Below are 21,121 nucleotides of genomic sequence, written 5' to 3'. Positions count from 1 at the left end.
TCTTGTTAGTTGGTGGAGACATTGCTGTTATCTTGTTGATCACGTCTGTGGGGATCTGGCGGCGTCCATCTTGCCATTTTATTCCCAAAAATTGAATCTCCTGTGCAGGTCCCTTGACCTTATTCCGTTTTATGGCAAAACCGGCCTTCAGCAGGATTTGGATTATTTTCCTCCCTTTCTCAAAAACTTCTTCCGCTGTATCACCCCACACGATGATGTCATCAATGTATTGCAGGTGTTCTGGAGCTTGCCCCTGTTCCAGTGCAGTCTGGATCAAGCCATGGCAGATGGTAGGGCTGTGTTTCCACCCCTGGGGCAGTCGGTTCCAAGTGTACTGGACGCCCCTCCAAGTGAAAGCAAACTGTGGCCTGCATTCTGCTGCCAAAGGGATTGAGAAAAATGCATTGGCAATATCAATTGTGGCATACCACTTGGCTGCCTTTGACTCCAGTTCATACTGAAGTTCTAACATGTCCGGTACGGCAGCACTCAATGGTGGTGTGACTTCGTTCAGGCCACCATAGTCTACTGTTAATCTCCACTCTCCATTAGACTTTTGCACTGGCCATATGGGGCTATTAAAGGGTGAGCGGGTGCTGCTGATCACTCCTTGGCTCTCCAGTCTGCGGATCAGCTTATGGATGGGAATCAAGGAGTCTCGGTTGGTGCGATATTGCCGCCGGTGCACTGTTGTGGTCGCAATTGGCACTTGTTGTTCTTCGACCTTCAGCAACCCCACAACAGAAGGATCCTCTGAGAGACCGGGTAAGGTGGACAGCTGCTTAATTTCCTCTGTCTCCAAGGCAGCGATACCAAAAGCCCATCTATACCCTTTTGGGTCTTTGAAATACCCTCTCCTGAGATAGTCTATGCCAAGGATGCATGGAGCCCCTGGACCAGTTACAATGGGGTGCTTTTGCCACTTCCTCCCAGTCAGGCTGATTTCAGCTTCCAGCATAGTTAACGCTTGGGATCCTCCTGTCACTCCAGAAATAGAAATGGGTTTCACCCCTTGATACCTTGATGGCATCAGAGTACACTGTGCACCGGTATCTACTAGAGCCTTATACTTCTGTGGGACTGATGTGCCAGGCCATCTGATCCACACAGTCCAGTAAACCCGATTATCCCTCTCCTCCACCTGGCTGGAGGCAGGGCCCCTCTAATAGTGATCACAAAATTCTCCACTTCTGTCTTGTAGAAAGGGATTAGTATTCCTTATCACAGGAGCTGGAGTAAAATCAGCTCTTTCGCTCCATCTGGGAAACTGCTCGCCAGAGACTGGAGCAGCAGCTTTCCTGGGAGGATCATCCTTGACCATTGTTCTCCTCTTCAGTTCACGCACCCGTTGCTCCAGAGCTGAAGTAGGTTTTCCATCCCACTTTCTCATGTCTTCTCCGTGATCCCGCAGGTAAAACCATAGGGTGGCCCGTGGCGTGTACCTCGTACATTTTCTTTCTCGAGCAGTAGGGCGCCTTCTGTTGATAGCTGAGACATGGGTTGGTACGCGTGGAGAGCTGGATAGATCGGATAAATCGTCTCTCAATTGTTTGAACTCCTGGGACAGTTTTTCCACAGCTGAAATGATGGAAGGGGTGAGATTGTCTTCGAACTCTCGGAGTTGACGAATCAGGAAATCCACTGTTGGTGATACTCCGTCATTCCAGGTCATTGATGCCAATGTGTGGGCATATGATGATGGCGCACTCCGTGTAAGTTTCCGCCACATGGGTCGTGTACATTCGACTTCATCTGGGTCTACGGATGTGTTCCTGGAATCCGGCCTACGATAGATCATCTCTATAATGGCTGATTCCCTCAGGGACTGGATGCCTTTCTCTATCGTGGTCCAGTTGGCTGAGCGATTCGTAATATCGTCTTTGTAGGGAAACCTTTCCTTCACAGCTGCCAGGAGCCGCCTCCAAAGACTGAGGGCTCGCTTCTCTCTTGCAATCGCTTTGTCAATTCCTCCTTCCTTAGCAAGTGATCCCAGCTGCTTGGCTTCCCTACCTTCTAGTTCATGACCGTCGGCCCCATTGTCCCAGCACCGGAGCAACCAGGTGACAATGTGCTCCCCTGGAAGACGGGTGAAATCTTTCCGCATATTCCGTAGTTCGGTTGAGGTCCGGGGTCGAGAAGTGACCTCTTCTTCTTCTTCCTCTTCCTCTGACCCACGTAGTAGTAACTCTTGTTCAGGTGCTGTTGCATATAGTAATGGCACTGGGTCTTCATCTTTCTTCGCTTCGCGGGTTGCTCTTTGTGCCTTTCGTCTGCTTTTGCTTACAGGGGCAACAGACATTGTCACAAACTGGACATTTGGTTTAGCTGCAGTGTTTGTCACTGTGGTTGGAGTGGCTGCAGTGTCTGCCACTAGGATTGGAGTGGTTGCAATGTCTATTGCTGGGGTTGGTGCAGCTGTTGTGCTTGGGAGTTGAGTAACACCAACAGCTGCATTATCTGTTGCTGTTGGGGTTTGAGTAGCTACTGTGCTTGTCACTGGGGTTGGTGTAGCTGCAGTGCTTGGAGTAGCCATATTGTCTGTTGCTGTCGGGGTTTGAATAGCTACTGTGCATGTCACTGGGGTTGGTGTAGCTGTGGTGCTTGGAGTAGCTATATTGTCTGTTGCTGTCGGGGTTTGAGTAGCTACTGTGCTTGTCACTGGGGTTGGTGTGGCTGCGGTGCTTGGAGTAGCCACATTGTCTGTTGCTGTCGGGGTTTGAGTAGCTGTTGTGCTTGTCACTGGGGTTGGTGTAACTGCTGTATTTGAAGTTGGAGTGGTTGCGTTGTCTGTTGTGGTCAGGGTTTGAGTAGCTGTTGTGCTTGTCACTGGGGTTGATGTAGCTGCTGTACTTGGAGTAGCTGTGTTGACTGTTGTGGTCAGGGTCTGAGTAGCTGCTGTGCTTGTAGTTGGCATAGCTGCATTGTCTGTTGCTTTGCCATCAGATCCAGAGACATTTTTTTCCCTTTGAAGGTGCTGGATAGTGTTGAGCAGGGCTCTGTAGGCATAGGCCAAGCCCCAGCACGTTGCCAAAATTTGTCCCTCTCTGGTATAACCAGGACGACAGCACACCTCGTTTAAGTGTTTTACTAGTTTTTCCGGATGTTGCACTTGTTCAGTGGTGAAGTTCCAAAGCACTGGAGGGGCCCACTGGCCTAGGTACTTGCCCATACTATCCCACACACCCTGCCACTCATAACTGTCCAGCCTCAGGGAAAATCTCCTGGTGGTCCTCCTATATCGTCGTCTAACCCTAGACCAGATTCGAACCTGATACTGCTGAATTTTTGACATTAAACGAAATAGGATGTTCCTAGGACGGGATGGCCGTGGGTAAAACACACTCCGTATGTTTGCCAACATGCTGATCCCCAGCACAATCAGCAGGCAGGTTTCAAGGGTACTCAAAGGCCATCTAAAACCTTCAGAACTCTCAATTGCTGTTGCAAATAGGCTGGTGGGGGAACGGGGGGTGAAAGAGAATGCTTCCTTCGTAAGTTTACCGCCCGAGGAGAAAAAAAAAGATATGCAATTGCTAAAATATTTCATTATATACCTCCCAATGTATAGTGGTGATGGCCATGCTGGAAGCACAAACCAGACCAGTTTCATGATCAATGAGTCTATTGTATTACAAGTCATTACCATGAAGTACAGTGAAACAAGAACCTTAGTCCAGGCCCCCCAGCCGATAAACACTAAAACAGCAAATAGTGGCTGTAAGTAAGGTACAACATGCTGAAACTCTGAGATCAAGCGCAACACGTCTGAGAGCCAAATAATCACCATTGTGACGAGTAGTAACAATGAATGCTTATCACAAATATGATTAAACACACTCTGGTCAGATCTGTCGTTATCTCAACCTTTCGAGCCCCACGTTGGGCGCCAAAAAGAACTGTCGTGGTTTGAGCCCAGCCGGTAACTCAGAACCACACAGCCGCTCGCTCACTCCCCCCCCCCCCCTTCTTCCTCCCCCTGCTCCCGGAGGGATGGGGAGGAGAATGGGAAGAATGTAACTCCCACGGGTTGAGATAAGAGCAGTCCCGCAACTAAGGTATAACACAAAACCACTACTGCTACCACCAATGATAATAACGATTAGTGAAATAACAAGGGGAGAGGATACAATTGCTCACCACCCGCCGACCGATACCCAGCCCGACCCGAGCAGTGATCTCGGCCTTCCGGGTAACTCCCCCCGGTTTATATACTGGGCATGACGTGCTGTGGTATGGAATACCCCTTTGGCTAGTTTGGGTCAGGTGTCCTGTCTCTGCTTCCTCCCAGCTTCCCTTCCTCCCTGGCAAAGCATGAGACTGAGAAAGTCCTTGGTTGGAATAAACATTACTTAGCAACAACTAAAAACATCGGTGTTATCAGCGTTGTTCCCAGGCTGAAAGTTAAAAAACACAGCACTGCACCAGCTACTAAGCAGGAGAAAAATGACTGCTATAGCTGAACCCAGGACAATGTTCTTCACGATGAGACATGATGTAGCACCTCAGGGGAGCTGATTCCCTAGGTGCTGAGATCAGTACCTGTCGGATCGTGCTTCAGTTCTCATCTCAGCTGTGCACCTGAGCTTTCCTTGCATGGGAACCAGGGTAGAGAATTAGATGTGTACAGCTGTGCCTTGTCCTGAGGCGGAAGCGGAAGGCTGCCTGAGCCTGCAAGCAGAACCACTCAGTTCCAAGTAGAACTACCAGGTTCCATGGGCTGGCATTGCTCCTGTTAACTGAAGCATGTTGGAGCAAAGACATGATAAGAAACTCGTGTAAGCACAGAAATCATAAAGCACTGTGGGGTAAAGAAGAAATAAAACAAGCTTGGAGAGATCTAGGAGAAAGAACTATCAAAATGCAAAATGAGCTTCTTTCAATATGTAAATCAATCTGAATCTGCATTTGCTTTCTCTTTTACAGCAGTCTGTAATTAGACCTATGCTGACTGCTGTTTGTTGTTGATACAGGAGCTGAAAGAAAACATAGTTAATGCTCTAACACTGCAAAAGCCACACAGCTAAGAGAAGAGTTTCATTTAATGAATCAAAAATATGAACTTGGCCCACTGATGCTCAGGGAGCTTTTATATGGTTCATTTTATATGCAAGAACATTTTGACTATCCCAAAATCCAGCTGAAGGTTTGGGGAGGGGAGAAAATAAACTGGTATTATTAAGTTAAAGCTTTGAGCCTGTCTGTCTCAAATAAAAAAAGGTACTTACTAATACAGTGATTTTGTATATATTGGTTAAGTTACTTATAAATCACCATAACGGCATAATAGTGTATTTTGTTGGGTCATGGGTACCATTACTGGTTAACATTTAAAAGCACTTTTTAAAATACAATTTCCAAGATATGTGGCCTTTAAAGACATTTCAGCTGAAGGTCTTCTGTGTTAGCTGCTAGTTGATTGCATGTCCTTTGCTTATAGTATGTCTGGTAGGTTAGAGTGGAATAGCTTATGATAGCTTAGCACATCACCTTAAAGAAGCTACTTAGATTTGTTTTTTCGTTATATTAACCTAGACAAATCCAGACTGTCACCTTTCAGGACAGAAGAGATCTGAATTACCTAAAAATTTAAAACATTCAGATCACACTGAGAAACATGCAAGCGAGTAAAATGGACTTGAAAAGTGATGGTATCACACAGCTGGATGGCCGCATAAATAGCTTTAGGAAGAGATCTTGAGTCTTTAGTAAGATGTACACTATTTATAAGGTCAGAATATTGTCATGAAGATATAAGGCTACCCAGATTTTCAACAAGATGTGAGTTAGGCATTGAGGAACCACATTGTAACCACTCCTTAACTTGCTTCTCTGAAAAGTAATTTGCTGCAAAATCAGGAGCAAAACCATGTAATGGCCACTGCACAAACAGATTGCCCTGTTTACTTAATTAGTTAATGGATCAAATTATTTAATAGAGTCAATAATTTGCTAGATGTATTTTATTTACTAATTATGCTCACAATAATTCTCATAATTTCTGATCCCATTCCTTTCAATATTTCTCAGTGGGTTTTAGCTGCCCTAAATGAGCTTCAGGATATTCAGACTAACAGTTAATTACTGTGGCAAGGCCTTATCCAAGCTGCAAAGAAATGTACAAAAAATTTGTACATTTGGCCTCTTCAGGAGCCTCCTTAGTAAGGTTTCATGGGATATAGTCCTAGGGGGCAGGGGGGTCCAAGACTGCTGGTTGATATTCAAGGATCACCTGCTACGTGCTCAAGAGCGTTGCATCCCGACTAGAAGAAAGTGCAGCAGGAGGGCCAGGAGACCTCCATGGATGGACAAGGAGCTGCTGAGGAAACTTAGAGGGAAAAAAGAAGCTTATAGAAGGTGGAAGCGAGGACAGGCGGCCTGGGAAGAATATAGGAGCATTGCCCGGGAAGCTAGGGACCAGGTTAGGAAAGCTAAGGCCCAGCTAGAATTAAGTTTGGCAAGGGATGTAAAATATAACAGGAAAGGATTCTATAGATACGTAGCAAATAAAAGACAGACTAGGGACAACGTGGGCCCTCTCCGGAAGCTATCAGGAGAACTGGCTACCATGGATTTGGAGAAGGCTGAGGTTTTTAATGACTTCTTTGCCTCAGTCTTCACCAGCAAATGCTCTGACCACACCATGGAAGTCCTGGAAAGCAAATGCAGGGACTGTGAAAATGAAGACCTTAGGCCCACTGTAGGAGAGGATCAGGTTCGAGACCATCTTAAGAACCTGAACGTGCACAAGTCCATGGGACCTGATGAAATCCATCCACGGGTCCTGAAGGAGCTGGCGAATGAAGTTGCTAAGCCACTGTCCATCATATTTGAAAAATCCTGGCAGTCAGGTGAAGTTCCTGATGACTGGAAGAAGGGTAATATAACCCCCATTTTCAAGAAGGGGAAGGTGGAAGACCCAGGGAACTACAGACCAGTCAGCCTCACCTCTGTGCCTGGCAAAATCTTGGAACAGTTTCTCCTGGAAAACATGCTAAGGCACATGAAAAACAACGAGGTGGTTGGTGACAGCCAACATGGCTTCACTAAGGGGAAATCCTGCCTGACCAGTTTGGTGGCCTTCTATGATGGAGCCACGGAACTGATGGACAGCGGCAGAGCAGTTGACGTCATCTACCTGGACTTGTGCAAAGCGTTTGACACTGTCCTGCATGACATCCTTGTCTCTAAATTGGAGAGACATCAATTTGATAGATGGACCACTCGGTGGATAAAAAACTGGCTCGATGGCCACATGCAAAGAGTTGTGGTAAATGGCTCGATGTCCAGTTGGAAACCTCTAACGAGTGGTGTCCCTCAGGGATCGGTGTTGGGACCGGTCCTGTTCAACATCTTTGTCGGCGACATGGACAGTGGGATTGAGTGCGCCCTCAGCAAGTTTGCCGATGACACCAAGCTGTGTGGTTTGGTTGAGACGCTGGAGGGAAGGGATGCCATCCAGAGGGACCTTGACATGCTTGTGAGGTGGGCTGATGCCAACCTTATGAAGTTTAACCAAGCCAAGTGTAAGGTCCTACACCTGGGTCGGGGCAATCCCAGGCACTGCTACAGGCTGGGCAGAGAAGAGATTCAGAGCAGCCCTGCAGAAAAGGACTTGGGGGTGTTGGCTGATGAGAAGTTTAACTTGAGCCGGCAGTGTGCGCTTGCAGCCCAGAAAGCCAACCGTATCCTGGGCTGTATCAAAACAAGCGTGACCAGCAGGTCAAAGGAGGTGATCCTGCCCCTCTACTCTGCTCTTGTGCGACCTCACTTGGAGTATTGTGTACAGTTCTGGTGTCCTCAACATAAAAAGGACATGGAGCTGTTGGAGCAAGTCCAGAGGAGGGCCACGAGGATGATAAGAGGGCTGGAGCACCTCCCGTATGAAGACAGGCGGAGAGAGTTGGGGCTGTTCAGCCGGGAGAAGATAAGGCTGCGTGGAGACCTCAGAGCAGCTTCCAGTATCTGAAGGGGACCTGTAAGGATGCTGGGGAGGGACTCTTCCTTAGGGACTGGAGTGGTAGGACAAGGGGTAATGGGTTCAAACTTAAACAGGAGAAGTTTAGATTAGATATAAGGAAGAAGTTCTTTACAGTGAGGGTGGTGAAGCACTGGAATGGGTTGCCCAGGGAGGTTGTGGATGCTCCATCCCTGGCGGTGTTCAAGGCCAGGTTGGACAGAGCCTTGGACCACATGGTTTAGGGCAAGGTGTCCCTGCCCATGGCAGGGGGGTTGGAACTAGATGATCTTAAGGTCCTTTCCAATCCTTACTATTCTATGATTCTAGGATTCTATGATTCTATGATCCCTGAAGCCTCAAATTGAATTATTCAGTTATAATAACGTTTGTAATGGCAGCAAATAACCTGATACGACGGCATGCCAATAATGGTACGTTTCTTCTCTCAAGATAATAAGCCATTTTAATTACCATATATTATCCCCCAGGTCATAACAGAGATGCGTCATTCACTGCAGACCTCTCTGCAGATTTCTTCCACAAACGTTTACAATAGCGAATGTGAATGTCACACTGCTTAACAGCCCCTTTTTCAGATAGAAATCCATTCTGCAAGAAGCAGAACATTCACAACTTCCTCTGATTTCAATACAAGTGAAATGTTCAGCTTTTTCACAGAATTGCATGTAATAAGTGGGTATGTCACATCTCACAGATGCTGTTATTAGTCTATGAATAGCATCAGTTGAAAGACTGATCTTTACTAACACTGAACTGCTCTAAAATACATTTGAAACTTTGGCAGTATGAATTCGAAGTTTTCTCTGCAAAAAATCAAATGCCTTCAAACTCTTTCTTCCTCTGCAATTCCAGCAGCTCATACTGAAGTAACATTCAGACTTCTTGATGCATCTCTAATCACAGTGATTCTCCTCAGTTTTACTGACCACAATGTCATGGTGGCCTTTGTGCAAGGCTCTCTATCTTTTTATCGTTTTTCCTTCCTTCTCTCAGATATATGATTGTTAGCATCCTTTGCTTGCCTATTCCCACTTGCCCATAGAGTGAGTTCCACTCGTAGAGGACTTTTCCAACACTCTAGATGCTTATATCAAGACTAAGTATAGAGGATTCATGAAGTAAGTTCACTTTCTTCCCTTAAGACCAGATGCATCAGACACTCTAATCTTTGCTCCTTCTGCAGTAATATATAACTTATGGCTTTATTATTACATGCACTTTTCTCACTATCCGGTAACATGAATAGTAAGCAGCACAATCAGAAAGCCATGGAATGAATTCTACCTTGCTATGAGTCCATGACTACCTAATTAATCTTGGACATCCTTCTAAACTAGGATGACTGTAATGTAAATTGCTCATCTAGGTAAGATACCAATAACACTTATTGGCAAGCCTTTCTTGTTATTTGCAAAGAACTCAATGTTCACGCACCTCCATTTTATTCTGGACAATGCGCAAATCTGTATCCATCCTTGACTCACATGCCTGTGTACTGTCTTGATATTCCATCTACAGATCCCGAAAATGAACCATTAACATAACAAGTCTGAAAATATCCACAATTTTTACAGTTTGGCACAGCTGCCAAAGGAGGTAATGTAAAGAAAGTAACCAAATACCAGTTTGCCAGAATGCTAACTGCAGTCACAGTATCTGTCTATTGAATGTCAGTTTGATTTTCAAGCATGGCATCCTCCTTCTGTACCCAAATATGGATAGGTGAACCAATTGACACAAAAGCTTTGGGAAAACCATACCACATTTTTTGCCAGTTCACCTCAGATAAACTTGCTGACACAAAACAATGCTTTGAAATATATTTGGAAACGGGCATTATTTGTTCATATCCAGGGAATTCAAGGGTAAGTCTGCTCTTTTATTCGTGGAAAATTATCAGTCAAATTTAACTAACTGATGAAACAAAACTCTCTTACTGCATGCTGATGTTAAAAACTGTGCCAGAGCTATGTAGAGGCCTGTCTCATGTTAAACAATACCTCTACTCTACCTGTGGGTTATTGGCTTTTGAGAGCCTGCAGATGAAAAGTTCACCTGTTTCAAAATACAGCCCTAAACAACTAGGAAGATTTGAGGTAAATACAAGTTTTATATGTACCTCTGAGACTTTTACACATACCTCTGAGCAAGTTAAGCCATTTAAAGTGGACCACCTTGGGATTTGAGCAGAGGGCTGTTGCAACTCAAACACACCTCTAAAGCATAGAGTCTTCTACTGGTAATATCAATTCACTATCAACCAGCCTCAGCAGAATTATATTACTGTACTCTTGCTGGGTTAGCTTGTGGTAGAGAAAGGTAACAAGAACTCTTTCTCATCCATTTCCTTCCCCTATAGTGCTGCATTCTTTCACACTGTACAGATATATGTCTATACAAGTAAATTCATCTCTCATTCTCTAAGAACAGTACACTCACATGTACACTGCAACAATGTAGGCCCTGGAAATTCTTGTATGTCAGCTTTTAAAGCTGCCTGTCTGCTCCAGATGGGAAGCAAACCAGTCTTATTCCTGATTATTCTAGAGTTAAGCTCCAGACAGTCTCACAGCTTGTTCATAACCTGGCTGCAACCATGCCAGAAGCTAAGGTACCTTTCCACACCACTCATATTGCTACCATCACTGATTTAGTGATGGGGCTGCTCCACTGAGTGTTCCCTAATATATTTTTTTGAAAATGAGCTGGTTTGACTTTCTAATCTGTATAAGCAAGTGTGAGGAGTTGAAGGACACTGACTTTCTCTTGCCCCATTTGCAGATCTATAAATCAAGTCACAAGCAGCCAATGTCATGCTTATGATGTTCTGCAGCAGAACATTCTTGCATAAAAAAGCATAAAGCTACTTGACCAATTTTTAAAAAATTCCATTTAGTAATTCTCAACTGAAAGTCACTTGACAACTCAGAGAAAATTATACTGGACTAAACAGTAAAACCAAGCTCTTAATAGCAAATTAGCCTTCATGAAACTGTTGCATATTGAAAGTAAGTACTTCTCCAGATACATACTCCACTTCACTTTTAAAAGTAGCTGTTTGCTATAGAGAAGACATGCAGGTTTAGAGACACTAATGATTCATGCAACATTTAGCCCATCAGTAGCTATCTTGGTCTCTAAAGGGCATTTAAAAGCCACTTCTTTCATTTCATTTAATTTAATTTCATTTCATACAGAAATGGTGCATATAAATACTCTCCCACAGAACAGGTACTGACAAAAAAATGAATACATTGTACCAGACTGGCAAAACAATTTGGGTCTTCTCAACCTCTGAACTAGTATGTCCTACGTGGTATTCTGCAGTGTGGTAGGAAAGAAATTTGTCATTCTGATAAATGTTGAACATTTCTGTCAAAGTTATGGTGAGCTCTTACACAGAGTTGTGTAATCCTGTTTGTCTGGCTGAGCGCTTCATCATACAATTAACATCACTGGAGCCAGCAGATCTCCTCCCAGGGATCAGTGCTCGTCAAGGTTGAACAAAGACTCTTTACCTTGCTCAGGGGTGTTTAACAGAATTGTTTCTATTTGCTCTTTTGTTTGAGATTGCAAGAAGCTCCCTCCTGTTTATACTGGGTCTGTTCCCTGTCTGGAGAGAAATGTCCTTCCAAGAAGATGATGACATAGCAGGATTATTATTTGCACGTGATTTATTGCATTTAAATCAGACTACTGCATGATTATTTTGGGAACACTGCAAAATTTTCACACAGTTACATTTCAGTAGTGTACTGTATTAAGAATTAACCAGTTAAATGAGAAGATGTATATATTTTCTGTCAAAAAGTACTCTAGTCCATGAGCTGCGACCTGCCTCGCTCCATTTCCTTTCAGAAAGTGGTCAGACTGGGAGGAGGACAGGAAAGCAATGTATTCAGTGTCTAATCCTAGAACAGACTTCTAATCCTGCTTGCCTTCCTGCCTCCTGTCTAATAGTCTGGAAACTCTTTGGAGTTAGCACTTCTTTTTCTATGAAATAATTGATTATTTGTGAAAAGAAGAGCTTGGATCTGAGTTAGAGACTGTAGAAGCCCTTTTCTCCCTAGTAAGAAAGGCTGCAGTGGGAAAGTTTGGGTTCTCCAAATCTGAAGTCAGGCAGGTTCATCACTCACTTGTAAAATTGTTTTTATGTTCAAAAGGAAATATAAAAAGGATACATTAATACTTAAATTAATGCATACTTTGAAAGCATACTACTGCTTCAGAAACAGTAAGAAGACAGCACTGTGGCTTCTGTGTAACATTAACTGCTATTCTATTCCTCTTCAAATTCAGATAAAGCTAAGGAAAAATAATCAAGTTCTATAAGGACTGCCCTTATTTTATGGATTATTGCCAGGGAGATGCAAAACCCAAACAAAATTCAAATAGCCTTTTCACCCCACGGAGTCCAAATGTATTCAATTACTCAAGGCAATTAATAACAATCAAGCCAAAATTAGGGTAAATTAAACCATATATCATTAAACTCTACATAATACAACCAAATAACTTTCAACATCTCATCTAGGAATTAATGAAAACTAATAATGAAATAAAATCAAGCCTTTTGTATTTTCCGAAGTCATTGCTAGCTAAAAGCTTATCTGAGTGTGCTCTGCCAAATATTAAAGCAATCGAATGTCTTTGCTGCTCCTTATACTTGTCCTTGTTTACAGTGTATCGAGCTACAGTTAAAAAAAAAAAAAAAAAGAAAAAATGGCTTGAACTAATAATTTCTTTGCCTTTATTTAGTGGTTGAAATACAAGGGGGGACTCTGAATGTTCAGTTAGGGCCACAGGGGGTTTAAAAGGAATGGGGAGTGATGGATTTTTATAATGCGATTGTACAAAGAATAAAAATGACTGCCAGCATTTCATAAACTGAATAGCCCCTGTGTACAACTACTAGACAAGTTTAGTAGGAGTGGGGTTTTGCATAGTAATTGATTTACTTTACATAAATAATGCATTAGAATTTTACAATCTTCTCCATCATAGCTCTGGACTTTAACTGAGCACTAGGCATGAACAGGATTCACTTATTATTATTTTTTTTCCTAAGTTATGGTATTCCAAAGGGGTGCATTCAGTTGCTGAAATGTTTTCCTTTCTGACAATGTCAGACATATACCTGTATTATATGATTATTCCTCTCTTTGGCAGAATTCCTGGTTCCATTATTTCAAGTGTCATTCCAGTTTTACTGAAATTAACTTGCACTAAGGATCAAAATTAACTTGCACTTGAATCAACAACTTTAACAACATACAAATGTACATTTTTTTCAGACAGTCATCCTCCTCCCAATTCCCCACCCCCTGCCATGCATTCAGTATATCAGTGTAGCTTATACTATTAAATACTTTGCTTTGCATTATAACTGCATTAGGAAGTTTAAGTTCATTGTCCGGACAGGGACTTTTTTACCAAGTTCCTCTGTTTTCATACCTGAATTTTCAGGTATGTATACTACTCTTAAACTACCAGATCCCTTGGAAGCTGCAACTTGAGCCAATATTATGCTGATCTAAAATTTCCTGTAGTCTGACTTGACCATAGTTGTCAAGTGGCATCTGAGTAATCTGACCAAACTGTTGTCATCTAACACCATTCAGTTTCCTATACCCAAACATATGACAGTGCTATCTCGCCATCTGCCAACAATGAATTAAGCTAAAAACCTCTCATACATTGGGTATGGCTCCTTCCCTGGCCCCTGTGCTCCCCTGAATCCTTGGAGTTGAATAGATTCATGGAGGCAAGCCTCCCAAGACTCATTTGAACTCCTGTGCAATATGGAATGAGAGGTTATAGCTACAACTGTGAATTCATTCCCCAAGGTCTTGTGTGTCCTACACACAAACCTATTCGTTACTCATCCATCATTATCCTCCTCTTCCTATTCCTGATTTTATAAAACATCATTTTTCAAGAAAGAAAAAAAATTCTGGCTCATCTCCTCTCACAAACATATTCCTAAAACTCTAGTCTTTTTGAAACCGTTCCAACTTAGTTATCTTCTTGTACCTGCTCCATTCTGAAGCTGCCTATCTGTAAGTAGCTCCATACACCGTAAGCATTTCCTTTCAGATCACTTTAACAATGTTCTCTTTCTCTCAAGCTGGCTCTGGGCCAGTCCAGCTTCTTAGTACAGCAATTGTTGTTCCAGAATAAAAGGCAAGATAAGCCACTATTAGTCTCTCTTACAGCAAAGTCTTCACTAATTGCTTTACTTTCGAAGGACTTCATCTCTTTGCTGTCCCATATAAAATTCTAGAGACTAGTTTGGCTCAAAAAAAAAAATATTCCCCAAGCACACATTGCATGGCACATTACACAAAAACACTGCCTGTTTACAAACATTTTAATTAGACATAATGACAAGAAGAAAACCCAAGTGTTCCAGAAACACAAATATGCAAGTGCACATTTAACACAATTCATCCTATATGAATTAAGTCTTTCTAAGTTTAGTACAAGGAACCTCATAATCTCTTTGCTTGGTATAGACACAAAAATATTTCAGCTCTTTCCTATATAAAGGAGGTCATTCAGATCTGCTGCTGCTCTCACTATGCAGCAATAGCTCCTTCACTATCAAAGCCCCACATACGTTGAGCAAAATCTACCATGACAAAGCAATGGGATGAATTCTTACTCAAATTCCAACACACTCTCCTCTCCTTCCTCTAATCTCAAGTGGTCCATTCACTGTATGCCAGGAAACAGCCTTCCAGTATCTGAAGGGGCCTTATAAGGATGCAGGGATGAGACTCTTCATTAGGGACTGCAGTGATAGGACAAGGGGTAATGGCTTCAAACTTAAACAGAGGAAGTTTAGGTTAGATATAAGGAAGAAGTTCTTTACTGTGAAGGCGGTGAGGCACTGGAATGGATTGCCCAAGGGAGTTGTGAATGCTCCATCCCTGGCCGGTGTTCAAGGCCAGGTTGGATGGAGTCTTGGGTGACATGGTTTAACGTGAGACGTCCCTGCCCATGGCAGGGTGGTTGGAACTACATGATCTTAAGGTCCTTTCCAACCCTAACTAATTCTATGATTCTATGATAAAATCAACATCTTGATTGAGTCCATGATTTTGATATCTCCCAGACATATTTTAAAGGTATTTGTAGGTGTGCATTGCAACAAGATTCTCTTGTTGCGATTAATTAAAAGTGATTAATTATGATGGCAATTGTTTGCTTTAGTGAGTCTATCAGAGTGCATAACCGAATAGGGTTTGCTCACACATGTCCTATAAAGATACACGATGTACTGAATAAGGTGTATATATATAAATATGTTCAGTGACATGGAAAGTGGATTATGTGATGAAAAACATGCAGAGAAACCTGAACACTGTGTATTTCCCACTGCCACTTTCTGGATAGCTCTGCAGAAGGTGGTGCTAGTGGCAAATTTTGTTCTGCCTCTTTTTATATATTTCTGGACTTAGCATTCTGTTGTTTCAGTTTAAGGCTGTTTAGAGCTACTCATGTCTGCAAAAACAACTCTTGTTTTGTTAAATAAAAAAAGAACTCTAGAGTTAAAACTTTTTTTCAAAATAGAAAATTATCCTTAAATAGAGATGGGTGAAATTTGTGGAATAAGTGCCTCAGGAATGTAATGTCTTGCATTCTATAAATTCAACTGAAATCATTATCCCAAAGTCCTTGGGTTTATAATTCAACTTAAAAAGAAAGCCTTTAAATGAAAAGCAGCATGTATTATAATTTGTTGTTTTCTAACTGTATTAGTGACAATTCTCCAGTCATTTGAAACAATTTTGCCTGACAGGATCCTCATTTCTGTAATTCCAAGGTGTGTTTGGGACGAGCTCCCCAGGTCTTGTGTTTCTCTCAGCCAAACAGAGTAGGACAACCAGTGCAATTTCCTTCTTCCTGCAGGTCCACCTTTATAGCCCAATTTGTCACGACCAAGGTCTTGAAGGAGAAAATGGTGAGAATGAGAACAGTAGCTATTCATGACTTGGTAGAGTTTATGTTCTGTGGAGAGTGAAAACATGGAAAGAGAAGACATAACTATTGTGAGAGTGACCTAACGTCCAGAGTGACATTGAGAGAACAGAAAAGCTGGACAAATGTGTAAGAGGCTAATGCTGGTGTTCTTCCTTAAATCCTTATAACACTGGGTTGGATTTTGTTCTTTTTATCTTTTGTTGCACGCCTTTAATTCTTCATTTGATTGGAAATGTTTGTTATAAATGTTCTGTGGTAAAAGTCAGTTACTTTCTTCTTTTTCACAGCTGAGCTGAGTAGAAAATATCTAGTGGTTCACTGATTTACTGTATCAAAACCAAATGAATTGCATGAAAAACACTGCAACTGCATTACGCACAGTATGCATAAAAGATAAACACAGCTTGCCATTTAAAGTGTGCTCAAACTGTTTTGGCCAAATACCATTTGACCAAGAAGCTCCATGGGGGATTAAGTAACACTGTCTTGGATTAAGTAACACATGTTGTTCTTCATAAACCATAAATCTGGTATAAAAGCCTTTATAAACCTCTTTTTACAAGGTTCACTGATGCACCCAGTTTTGATGGGTGATACATCAGAGCAAAGATCCAGAGTTAAGGCCTGTGAAACCATGGCCTCAATATCCAGTGCTTTTCTGGTATTAAAAATAACTGCAAAACCCTAGTGAAAATCATGAGGAAACTTAAAGAACATTATTTGAGCAGAAACTTTCCTAAGGCATGAAGATTAACACAGGTTATTCAGTTGGCTATCAAACTGTACAATGCCTGACTTTCTTTGTACATTTGAAAATCTGTCAGTATGAACAAAGGTTCCCCATAAGGATCATGTTGATAAAATGTTCTTTTCTACAGTCTCGAATTGCAAGTTTGCATTTTAAATTCAAATTTTAAAATCGAGTGAATCTATGTGCTTACAGCTGTATACATTATGGGGTAAATAAATGCTTGCCACAGATGTATGTTTGATGATAATTTTGTTTGCTTGATCCTTGGGAAGGGTATTTCAAAACAGTGCTGTTTTCAATGAAACATCAAAGCTTTTCCATTTCTTCAAAATAACTCTCTTGTTGCAAAGCCATAATAACTCAGTTCAAGCATTTGTGAATGTGTTTATCTACCTTGTAGCACATGAATAACTTGCAAAAATCAGTTTGTAGTCCCCAATGTTGTATGCTACACTACCAAATCCCAATAAGAATCACCCAATTTATTCTATTAACCTATTCTTCAGCTGTAAAGGTTGCAAACTATGCAAGTTTTGCCATTTTTAGGAATCTAAGCAGCTCTTCAAATTATTTGACTGATTTTTTTCTTCACTTTTCTGATCTAATCTACAGCACTGTCTGCTGGGACAAATTATTTTTGAATGTTAAAAATGAAACTGGAGTAGCATTTATCTTCTAAGAGGAAGAAAACTTTGCCAGATAAATGTCAAGGATATTTAGTTAAATAGGAAGATTTTCTGGAGGAGAATCCTTCCATAGGACATTTCTCTAGGTATCTAACCTACAAAACATACACACCAGAGAACTTCACTAATTCAGACACTTTGCCAGGAAGTTAAGTCACTCTGAGTTCAGGTGAATATCTATACCTGATCTAAAGTATTCCATTCATAGGTGTTCATCTGGAGAATGATCAATAAATGAAGACAATACTAAGATATTTTTTACTGTAGAAAGAATGGCCACAGATTTTATTAAATTTCTCAAAATATTAATCAGAAGATTTCTCATTCAGGAGAAAATTCATCCACATTCCACAAGCAGAGTCCAGCTGGGCCTCAACTCAGTGGGATGAACCAATGACCCTCTTGCTTAAAGATGAAATAAAGCTTCTTTTTTTCTCATGTGGAGAGGGATGTGTTACAATCTTACTCCCACTGTGTTAATGAACATGCTTTTATGTTGCTGAAAGGTCAGTTTTTAAGATATGTTTTCAAAATGTTTTGGTGAGCGGATTTTGTGTAGTCTGTAAACCAATCCTGAATTCAAAGGAAGATATTATCTAGATAGCAAATATTTTTATTTATATGAAAAATGCTCACATTTAGCACTTTTTAATCCTAATAAACAGCTGCTTATGCTAGAAATGTCATCCATGACTTACTTTCTTCCATCCTGATATGACTGCAATGCTGTTATTCATCTGACAGCTAATATGTACAGTATCACCATGTATATCAAGTACATAAATATACTCAGTAGAGAAAGCTCCCTAGAACTTTTAAATGATCGCTACTAAAACAATTGACTTTTAATCCTGAAGTCTCCATCCTGTAATTTGCAGTAAAAGTCAGGATAGCTGATCTGGGTACCAGCTGTCTCTTTTCAATGCGACCACCATTTGGGATACATTTTTCTGTAGTTCTATACAGCTATCAATTATTCACTGCCAAAATGAGCCATTAAAGACCCATCAGTCAATGATTCATGTCTGGTAGTTATTTTAAGAAGTCTGAAAGAAAATCTCTTACAGAAAAAAATAAATCTTCATGTTCAAGAAAAATTCTGCTTATAAGAACAGTCATCTCTAATGAAGGAATTCAACTTTTTGGAAGATCCCCAAGAAGGAGCTAGACCTACACATTACAGCCAGGCTGGAAGGGGAAGACAACAAGGCAGGTTGTCAACTGAAATGGGATCTGAAATGGGATCTCCTAGAGGAGCAGAGCATTAAGCCAAGCCACTGAGTATAGCTGTGTATGAAACATGGCCAGGAGAGAACCAAAGTTCAGGAAACTGGTCAGCTGGGATGCAGCAAGCTGAAGAGCTAAACAGCAGCACCATAAGAGACTGGGTGAACACCAGAAAGTTGAAGACTCTGAGTAAGACAGAGCCAGGGAGATTGGATCAACAGGGCTGAACGACGTCGGGCAACATGTTCACCACAGCAGCCAGTGCTCAGCTAGGAGTAAACAAGGATCAGGAATTAGGTGTGAAGAGACAGAGGGCAGGAGCCAAAAATTAAGGCACCAAATGGAGGGAGAAGGAGGAATCAAAGCTGTAGAGGAGGAGGTGCAAACAAGGCTACAGATGAGAGATACAGAGATGAGAGAGAAAAGAGCCTGCTGCACAGCAGAAATCAAAAGGAAGAACTGGGAACAATGGATAATGTCATCTCACATCTCCTGTAAATGAGGCGTAAATAAATAAATGCCTGTGTTGGTATGTATGTGTGTGTGTATGTAAGTATACAAACAGCTTGTTTCCCCTGCCTCCACCAGGTCTAATCCAAATCATTGCATAATTGTGTCTGATAGTATGTTACCAGTTGTTCTGTCTATATAGAGCCACCAAAGGAAGTATGATATTTTACATAAGCATTTTTTAGCTCATATATTGCTATCTCGGAGAAATTCAGCTGTTCACATCTCCTGCTTATTAGCATCAACACAAAGCTGCACTGACACAGATATACTGGCAATATTTCTTAAAAGTAACTCAAAGTATTACGGTTTCCAACTCTCACCACCTTCCATGCATCCCTAAGGGAAACACTTGGGAGCACTAGTATCCCAACGTTTGAAATGGTCACTTGGTATCATGCACACCCGACACTGACTGAGAAGCAGATTACCTCTCCAAATAGCTACCTGCTATTTTGTTTTAATCAATAGCAGATAGCACTTCAAAGAATGCTCCTCAGTAGGCATGAAGGAGTTATGGACATTTTTCACCTTGTCCCTAATTCACAGAGAGTTACAGCTGTAGCTGATTATCATCTTGATTGCTTTCAAAATTACAAAAAAAAGTAGTAGAAACCCAAATTCCACAATTTGAATAAGTGTATTTAATCAACTCTTCTACTGGATGAGATCCAACTATTTATGAATCTTTTTTGGAATTAGTAAATAGCTTTTAAAACTACTCCTCTGGAGTGACAGCACGTCAATCTTTTAGGAATATGGTTTTATTGCATTTGAATCAGACCAAGACAAAAATAGAGATAAAAGTTATAATGACATGCCTAGTACTTTCTGCTCTGACTAGTCTGAATGACTTTGCTAATAAAAGATGGCAAATACCAGCAGTGATGCCAGATCCCAGATTATTGTAGATTCCATATGTAAAACTTTAAGTCTTACATAACACGCTCAAACGGAGGAAAAAGATCAGATTTAAAAAAAAAATAAAATCTTAAGACTATCTTGTGCGGTATTTATGTGTGTGTGGGGAACATTTCTTCTTCATTTCTTCATAAGGCTATACAAGCCTATCTAAACTGATATGCTGATTCACCGGGATCTAAAATAAGCTGTCATTTTTTGTGGCTGAAACTCACTTAGAATTTTCCAGAATGCCTTAGCCATACAGGAGCTATATGTGTTTAAATATCTGTGTTTTGTGAAATGCCATATATATATATAAAATATATATAAATAACATTTTTTTATCTTTTACATATATATATAATAGCAACATCCATTGTTCATTTCATGCATTTATTTAATGTTGAGAATAAAAGGTAACACCTAATATGCAGTTTCTTTGGTTTTTGAAACAGACTTGACTAAACTTTCAGGTAAGTTTGTTTAGTAAAGTAGATTTGGGAATATAAAATCTTTGTGTAGCTCAGAAGGGATCCAGAAATTCTTATAAAATCATTTTTACTGGAGAAATTTTTTAGAATGCTCAGCTGTGATGCTGGTTCAGTTCTCTGACAAGTTACTTTTCCTTCTGATAGCTTTAATTGCTTGAGGGCTGTGATACATAGGGAAAAGTCTCACTGTTAAAATTTAGCTGCAAAAGGAGTATTACATCTGCTGAGGAGCTACTGAGCAACTGAATGATCAGAAAAGGTAGCATTGACATTCATTGCCATAAAACCAGAAAAGATGAAATCAAATCATGAGTCCTTCAGAGTAAATATTTTATTTTCCCCAGTGTATTCAAGCTAGCAATGAAACAACTGGTATTTCCAGTATTAGATTTTATCTTTGACCATATGGTACAGCTTACAGGAGTAATTCTGGCAGAACCTGATGTCTTTTTTTTATGTGCTCGCTACTTGCTTTCTTGGTAGAGGCAAATGCCAACATTTAAAACAGATCACTGGGTACTATTAGAGTAGGTACATTAGCTAGACATTTAAAAAATGAGCCAGTCTATATTTTCCTCACTAAGTAAAG

Source organism: Strigops habroptila, chromosome 4, assembly GCF_004027225.2.
Source record: "Strigops habroptila isolate Jane chromosome 4, bStrHab1.2.pri, whole genome shotgun sequence".
NCBI classification, from domain to species: Eukaryota; Metazoa; Chordata; class Aves; order Psittaciformes; family Psittacidae; genus Strigops; species Strigops habroptila.
This window is presented reverse-complemented; position numbering follows the sequence as displayed.